Source organism: Crocodylus siamensis, chromosome 10, assembly GCF_052110815.1.
Source record: "Crocodylus siamensis isolate JL-2025a chromosome 10, ASM5211081v1, whole genome shotgun sequence".
NCBI classification, from domain to species: domain Eukaryota; kingdom Metazoa; phylum Chordata; order Crocodylia; family Crocodylidae; genus Crocodylus; species Crocodylus siamensis.
The window spans coordinates 12,558,582-12,566,403 of NC_143404.1; positions in this window are offsets into that span (position 1 = coordinate 12,558,582).

Consider the following 7,822-nt stretch of genomic DNA (forward strand, 5'->3'; position numbering starts at 1 on the left):
CCCCCAAGGCCCTGTGATCACTAGAGATGCTGATACCATAGAAGTAACCTGTAAGCTTTATTTCAATTCTGTTCTTGACTACGGTCCATTAAGGGATAAGCAGACAATACCCCTCATACCTTGCTGAGGGCAGAATCCCATGACGAAAATGGGGCTTTTTTTGAGTCAGTGGCACTAATTTATTCAGTGGCATCTCATGACCCGAACAAACACAATTACTCTGAGTCTGGCTGCTCCTGAATTAATAAAGTCTTATCAACCATATCTCACCATAAGTTGCTGTTTGAGTTAGAAAAACACCTATTAGTTATTACAAAACTCCAAAGTTTCCTAGCTCAGCTAAGTTCTCAGCACGATCTCCTGATGCAGCACCAGCTTACAATGCTGAAAGAAGATCACTGTTTGAATTCCCAACAGTCTTTTTCAATGACTTAATGGCTTTCTTAACTTGGCTTCTTCATAACCAAGCTCTAGGGCTAGATTCCCAAGGGCAGCTAGGCATTCAGCTGCCTCTTTGTGCACCTAAATCCTGCATTTAGACCTGCAAAACCCAGCCTAACTCTGTAAGATACTCCCTATGCATTGGAGCTTCTGCCACTGCACATGTACAGACTTGACAAGAGCTGCTCAGTGATCAGCCCGAGCCTCAGCTAGTGTCGCAAGCCAAGTGTTCCTCTTCCATCACAGGCTCTGACCACAAAACACAAGCGTTGGTGCTATTCCTTTTTTTAACTGATAGGTCCATTGGTTAGATAGCACATCTCAGGTGAGCGCCCTAATCACTGAGTTACAAGGTCTCTCATTCTGTCTTTCCACACAGTTTAGGACGCTGTAGCTAGACAGCACTATATCGACGAGCCTTTTGAAATGAAGAATCCACACTTTGCACCATCATACAAAGATGAAACAAAACTTGAGAGAAATGGAAGTGTTTACAGGATAACAAGAGGGGATGAACACATGCTACCTTATTAGGCAAAGCCCCTTGGTTCCAGGATGCTCAGACCTGGCCTGCTGCTATGGGCGCAGCTAGAACTTTTTTACCTCCTCAAGTAAAGAAATGAAGCACCCATGATATAGATGGAGATCAACTGCAGCATCAAAATATCATGAAGCGACTCCTACCAACTGCTATCTTCAGGTCGGAAATTTCCTATGATGCGATACAATGCAAGATTAGAAACAGAAATCTCATTTTTCCTTTTATCTGTAAAGTGCTATTGTTCTGGAAGGGGATACAGGCCGTTGGACAGTAATGACAGCCACTAGTGCACAGAAAAATTTAAAGTTTCCAATCTGTTTTTCCAGTGGTTTCAGCAACTTCAGATGTATAAGAAGCGGTGCTCCCTCTAGAATAGCACAAACAGGTATTTGTTAATACCATTTCTGCTTGCACTTGCTGGATACTTGAATGATATGCAGCCAGGCATGGGTGTTCGGTTCCCTGTTATAGTAACTTGTTTCTGTTTGCTAGCTTGCAACCCTCTTGAAGCCAGACATCAGTCCCGTATCTGCTGGTACAAAGTTTTACAAGAGATCATCAGGAGCCTGAATTTCCTCAAAGAGCAGAAGGTATGTATTCTCACAACCCTCTTTTTGCTGACTGATGGAAGGGAGAGGACTTCAGCAGCTCCCAAGGTTTTGTAACAGCCATCTTGGGGCAAAGACTAGAGCTAAATTGAGACTGGCACTTGGAAGCTCAGCATAAGCATATTAGATTGAAATCATCCTTCAGTGGCTTGTTGTGGAGAGCAGATAACCTCCACATAAGTTAGGGTGGTTGCTGGGTGATCAACTTAAGTCTTGATTTCTTCTCTCTCTCTCTCCTTCTCTCTTTTTGCCTTGATAAAGGTTTCCTGTAAGCAGATGAACGTGTCAGATATTTTTGAAGACCCAAAGGTAAGACAGCAAATGAGCTCATCCTAAGTCAGGCATGGAAATGACTATTCAGGGGAGCAGCTAGAAACGCAGGGGATGCTAAGTAAAGTGTGAGGCAACAGCACTGCAGGCACAAAACAGAGTCTTTTCGTTTCCTTTCTCTTTATCCGGGGAACTAAACAGAGACAATAAAGCTGACGGACGATGCAGAATTGTTTCTTATTTTGCTGGAGATGAAACTGAAGAGAGCCTCAGAGTTAGACTCAGGGACCCAGTAGCCACATAATCCTGCAAGCCTCATCTAGTGACACTCCTGCACCGAGCCGTCTGCCTGAGTCAGAACAGCAGCATTCAGCTCGCAGATGTTCTCGTCTCCTCCCTGCCAGGAAGAACCCACAGCAGTGGTGCTCTGAGGACGCTGGATACGCAGACCCTTTTACTTTCTTTGTCCAAGCAAACCTGTTGCACCTGGTGACTGTATTCCTGTCAGAGGGCTATAATCTGCTCAAGAGACTTTTGCAATAACAGCTCTGTTGGCCTGTTCACACGTAAGGTAGTAAAGATCACCGGGGTTTTGCAGGAAAGGCCTCTGAATCCTGTCAGGTAACAGCCGTTTCATAGGGATGTATTTTAAATGGTTTTTAACTGTCTTTTGTCTTGGAGATGGTGTATGCGTGTCATTGTCACACCCACACACACACACTCACTGTATCTTCTACATCTCTGCTGCTGGTAAGGCATGCTATCCCTCTAGTCGTACTTATCTGGAGGAAGGCTGTTTAGTTAGCACATGAAGATTTAATAGCAGATAATAAAGCTTCAGATGACTTTTCTTTGCTCTGAAAATTGCTGCCTAAGCCAAGCTCCTCAGTTCCTGTTTTCACGGAAAGCGAATGTCATATACCTCTACTGCAAGACAGGCCGATGGGTCTACATGGCACTATCTGCATGCAGTGGGTGATAAACTCCATAACCATGCTGCCTCTCCTGGACCCCTAAGGAAAGGTTGCCCAAGGGGGGCACTGAACAGGGGAGATTCTCCACACCCTATGTGACACCCGGCTCAGCTCAGAGCTGCCTCCAGGAGACTGGCACACATAGGGGAACAAATCCAAGGCAGTGTCACTGGCAGGCATTGATGCGATTCCAGCAGCTGGGATCATCACTCTGGAGAAGGTAGAGGCAGCCCTGACAAGCTGGAGCTGTATGTAGGAGGAGCGAGCTGATGTAGATCCTGTCCTCACAGCCCTTGCTTGGTAAACAAGCAGGTGCGACATGGAAAGGGGAAAATTTCACTCAAAGCCTGCCGGGTGCGGAGGTTCACTTTCTACAGACTCTCGGTTCTGTCATGTATCTTGCAACGTCTGCATAATTGTTCAGCAGAACAAATTAACTACTGCTTTCTCTGGGAACGTGACTAGAAAATGAGGATGGTGAAATGAATGTTCAGCGAAAAGCAAATAGTCATTGTATCGCTGCAGTGGTGTTGGAGTGATGTTGTAGCCATGATGTGAGAGGCAAGGATTTTTGAGAGTGACATTTTATTGGATCAATTACATATTTATTTGAATCTCTCCTGACTATGCCTTTGGTCCAGTAAAAGAGATCACCAGCAAAAAACCTTGCTTCTCAGTCTATTGCAATGGAGTTTAGGCTGTCAGTGTACTTCTATCACACTCATAATTATCTGGTCTAATCTAACAAATGAAACTTCCTTTGTTTCAAATCTAGTCTATGACCTCTGCAAGTTCTGCAACCAAAAGTATGGTCTCACCCTGTTCGCCCCCCATCCTGGTAAGTAGCATCCACAAAGCAACACCTTTCAATGTCTAACCTTTGGTGCTGAAGGCTAGGTTGACTCTGGGACATGGAATGAGAAATCCCTTCTGTGGTCCTGTGCATGGGTCTGACACACAAACTGGGAAGGCTAGCCTGCAAGATCTGATGCTTTTGGGGTGCTTACGACTTCAACCAAATGAAATCTGTTCAGCCAGAACTATCGTCTGTCAGGTCTCAGCTCTGAGGAAAGACAGAGGCTAAAATCTGTTATTTGAAAAATCAAACAAAAAAATGATTGCTAATAGCTGTAGGCACTTGTTTACTTTTAAACCAACCCTTTCCCCATATCTCTGGCGTCACCTAATTGGGACCTTTCCTATGCAAAGCATTAAGGAACATTAACTGATTATTTACCCCAAATCCTCTTCTCTTCCTTCTCCAAGGTAGGAATAATCACTCTCATTGTATACAAGGGAAAAATTGAGGGAGGGAGATTAAAAAAGTACACACCCACCTGCCAGGATACATTTTTTTTACCCACCCACTTACCAGATAACATGAACCTTACTGGGGATTTGCGCACACGCAATCAAGCCTAGCTATCTAGCTATTTGCATACATAGCCTCAGCTTGAAGCTGATGTACACAAGCAGGCATTGATCTTGGGTGACTAAGGCCCCAAAGGGAGTTTTCTGTTCTCAGAATCGCTACAACCCCTGGTTTGACTCTGGGAAGGACTTATTTCTCCCTGGGTCCATAGTTCCCCAGCTGGTAATTGCAAAAGATCCCCTGAAACGCAAGCTACGCTGCAATGCTGTTGCACTAGAAAGGGGCAAATCTCTAAATATCCAAACTTTTGCCCGAATCATTTCAATCTGCCAAGATTATTGCCAGTAACTTCTTTTCCTGACTGGCATTTCATTCTATGCTCTGCACTGAAACCAGGAAGCGCAGGTGAATGAGCCAAATGCTGAGTGAGGGAGAAAGACAAGGACAAAAGAACAGCTAGACCTGCAAGAAAAAGGGAATATTTTAGTTCAGGCTTTCTAGGAGTAGTTTTCTTCTCCACTCTACAAAATCTGAGATGGTTTGCACAGACCCACCATTAATTTGCCAGCTATGCCAAAGCAGCTCTATGTATTGGCCAGTGAGGATGTCTATAAAAGCTAAGCTTTGGGCTCAGATCAAGCCAGGCAAAGATCACCTTGAATGGCATTGCATGGTTAAGGGTGGAGATTTGTTCAACACTCTCTGGCCAGGCTCCCCTACAAGAGTCTCCTATAGTCTCCCAATAGGAGGATCTTGGCTACACACTTTATTTTTATGGAGATGGGGCTTTTCTCCCTAGCTTGCTCCTCTGATCTTTTGGCTAAGGGCAAGTAAGACCCTGAACTCCAAGGCTCCTGGGCTTGGGGCCTGCACAGCAGATGCCTGCTGTGGATTTGGGAGTATCTAAGGGCCCAGGCTGGAGCGTCTGGGAGGGAGGATACTTGCCGGTGGTAGCACCACAGATTTGAACGATTGAGCTCTGCTCAGTCAATAGAACTGGGAACCAATTTGCCCTGAGACATAAAATTAAAGGAAAAAAAAGCTATGCCTACATTCCTATAATCCTATGCTTGTTTCCTTTCAGGGGAACGACCAATCGGAAACATTATGTAAAGCTGCAGCTGTTCTTACAAAAGCCCAGCACTTCTGTCAGGAGTGCCATCGTTTGAAAACTATTCGCATTAACTTACTGGAACTTACTCATACGGTGAGTCTGACCTTAGAGGCAGCGATTCCCCCTTTTGGGCCCTGGGTGTATACAGCTTACATTGCAAAAGGTTTTTAGCTCAGGACAGGAGCTCTGCCATTGCTGCCACCAACCAGCCAAGCATGTCAAGAGGCAATGCCTTTGCAAGGGGCCCATTCATTTCCATTTCACTTTCAGAAGCACCTTGTCCGAGCTGCGTGTACCAAGCATAGGCGGGGCGCTCCCGTTATTGGTTTGGACTCGCACACATCCTTGTGTCATTTTTTTGCTACATCACACCCAAGGCAAGCTGTGCTGGGTAATTCAGAGGAGGGAGAGTGTTTCATGAATTGCACTATTCAGTCCTCATTTCAGAACAGAATTCATGAGAAATATTGACCCCTTCCAAAACAGATCTGAGGCCCAGTGAGGGTCTGCCCTTTTGCCCCCATTTAGCAGCCAGAATCATCAGCAGGTAGCCCTCAGCAAATGCCCTCAGCAAATGCACTGAAGTCCCTGATGCAACTTTTCTTATTCTAGGTCCAATGTCCAGTGAACACAACGAGCAGTACTACATTACACAGATTTCTAGAGCGGCTAACGGATTTATCCCAGATGATAGTGAGGCAAAATCCTGTTCATTAGCATGGAATGGCATTGTATTATTAAAAAGTATTTATAACTGACTTTAAAATAAAGCTGTTTTGGATAAATTCTGAGGGAGACATTTGTAATCATTTGTAAAAGCACTGACAGTATGCTTGGTGATCCAGAAGATACAATGGAAGTTGATCTCTGCCTCATGGATGAATCAGACACTAAAATCAAAAAGTCATACAAGAAAACATACGCTGACACACAAAGGAGCACCCTCCATCTTTTCTCCCAACAAACGCACAAAGGCTGGATCAGAAAAGGCAGACACAGGCAAGATCTGAGGCTTTTTGAGGGATTTGAATGAGGAAATGGCGTGGTTCTGGCACACCAGAAGTGGGAATTTGATTACTCCACACACAGTGAAGGCAGGTACAATGTGGGACTGGGACAAGGCAACTGTGAAAAGGGGTCATTAGGAGCATTTTAAATTTTATACAGTGGATAATGGCAAGTCTGGGATGGGGCGTATGAAAAGAGGAAATGAAGTGAAGCAGGTTAGCATCTGTTTTGTTAAGACAGAGGAAATGGTGCATAGTATGACGGTCATCAATGGTTTCAGTGAAAGAGAAAGGACTGAAGTGTGGACATGTTTTGTTGTCAAAACAAAAAAGGAAATGCCAGATATTCGATGGAGAGTCAAAGAGATTAATAGCAATTAACCAGGGGCATGAAGAAAAAGCATTATGGCCTTCATTGGCAACATACCGGTATTAGTCCAAGTAATGGAGAAAGGAGGAATTGGCTTGGAAGAAGAAAGGACCACTGTTAACTTAAGCTGGCAGAGGACAACTAAGGAGCCAGCATCAGAAAGGTTGAAAGATGATGGGGAACAGCTATTAAAAGCTATTAATTTATTATCCACAGAGCCTTGTTTGTGAACCCTTCATTTGAAAAGCAAAGTACCAGAATGCCCTAAGATTACTGAGAGCATTAGCCGTGGCCCGGGACATACAGAAGTTAGTTGCCCACATCTTGGAAAAGAAGATATTAATTCTATTGCCCCAAGATGATCAAAGAGTGGTTTTCAAAATCCTTTAGCGCAGCAGGCCTGCCTTGTATTTTTATAGGTTTCAGTGCAACAAGCATCATGCCCAACTCCCTTTATGATTTTCCATGGCATTTTACAGTTCCATGATTTGGGCTCTGTTCAGAGGGGTTTGTAGCATCAGGAACAATGGGAGTGAAAGAAGAGCTATGAGCAGCAAGAATAAGAGGAGTTTGAGTCAAGGAGCTCTGGGAGTGGTGACATCTGGGTTTTGGGCTGAGCATCCCTCCAAAAAAAGAAAGATTAAGATCCAGAGAGGTATGGAGATGCCTATCAGTTTGCAATTGATTTCAGCTAAAATGTGGGAGATTGCTGATGAAACCCAACATACAGTTTTTGGAAAGTCCCTGACCCGATGTAAGCTTCAATTGTACAAGTTGAGTCAGTCAGTCAAGGAAATTCTTAAGTTACCTAGCTAAACTCTAAAATCAGAACCTGTTGTTATCTAATGCCTTACTTACTCCGAAAAAGATTTCTTCCACCAAAGGAAAACTATGTCATGCAGAGCAGAGAGTTGTAAAGGAAATGGAATTTATTAATATGGATTCTTAGTGTTGTCATCAACAGAAAATGATTGCTTATTTAATAGTGAAACCAGTTTCAAAACATTCCTTGCAATGTTTATATCTATCTTCTACGTGCATTGGAAGCTCCTGGGTCAAAGACCAGCTGTCATGGTATATGTGTGAACATCATATACAGGACACTTTCAGACACTGTTAACAAGA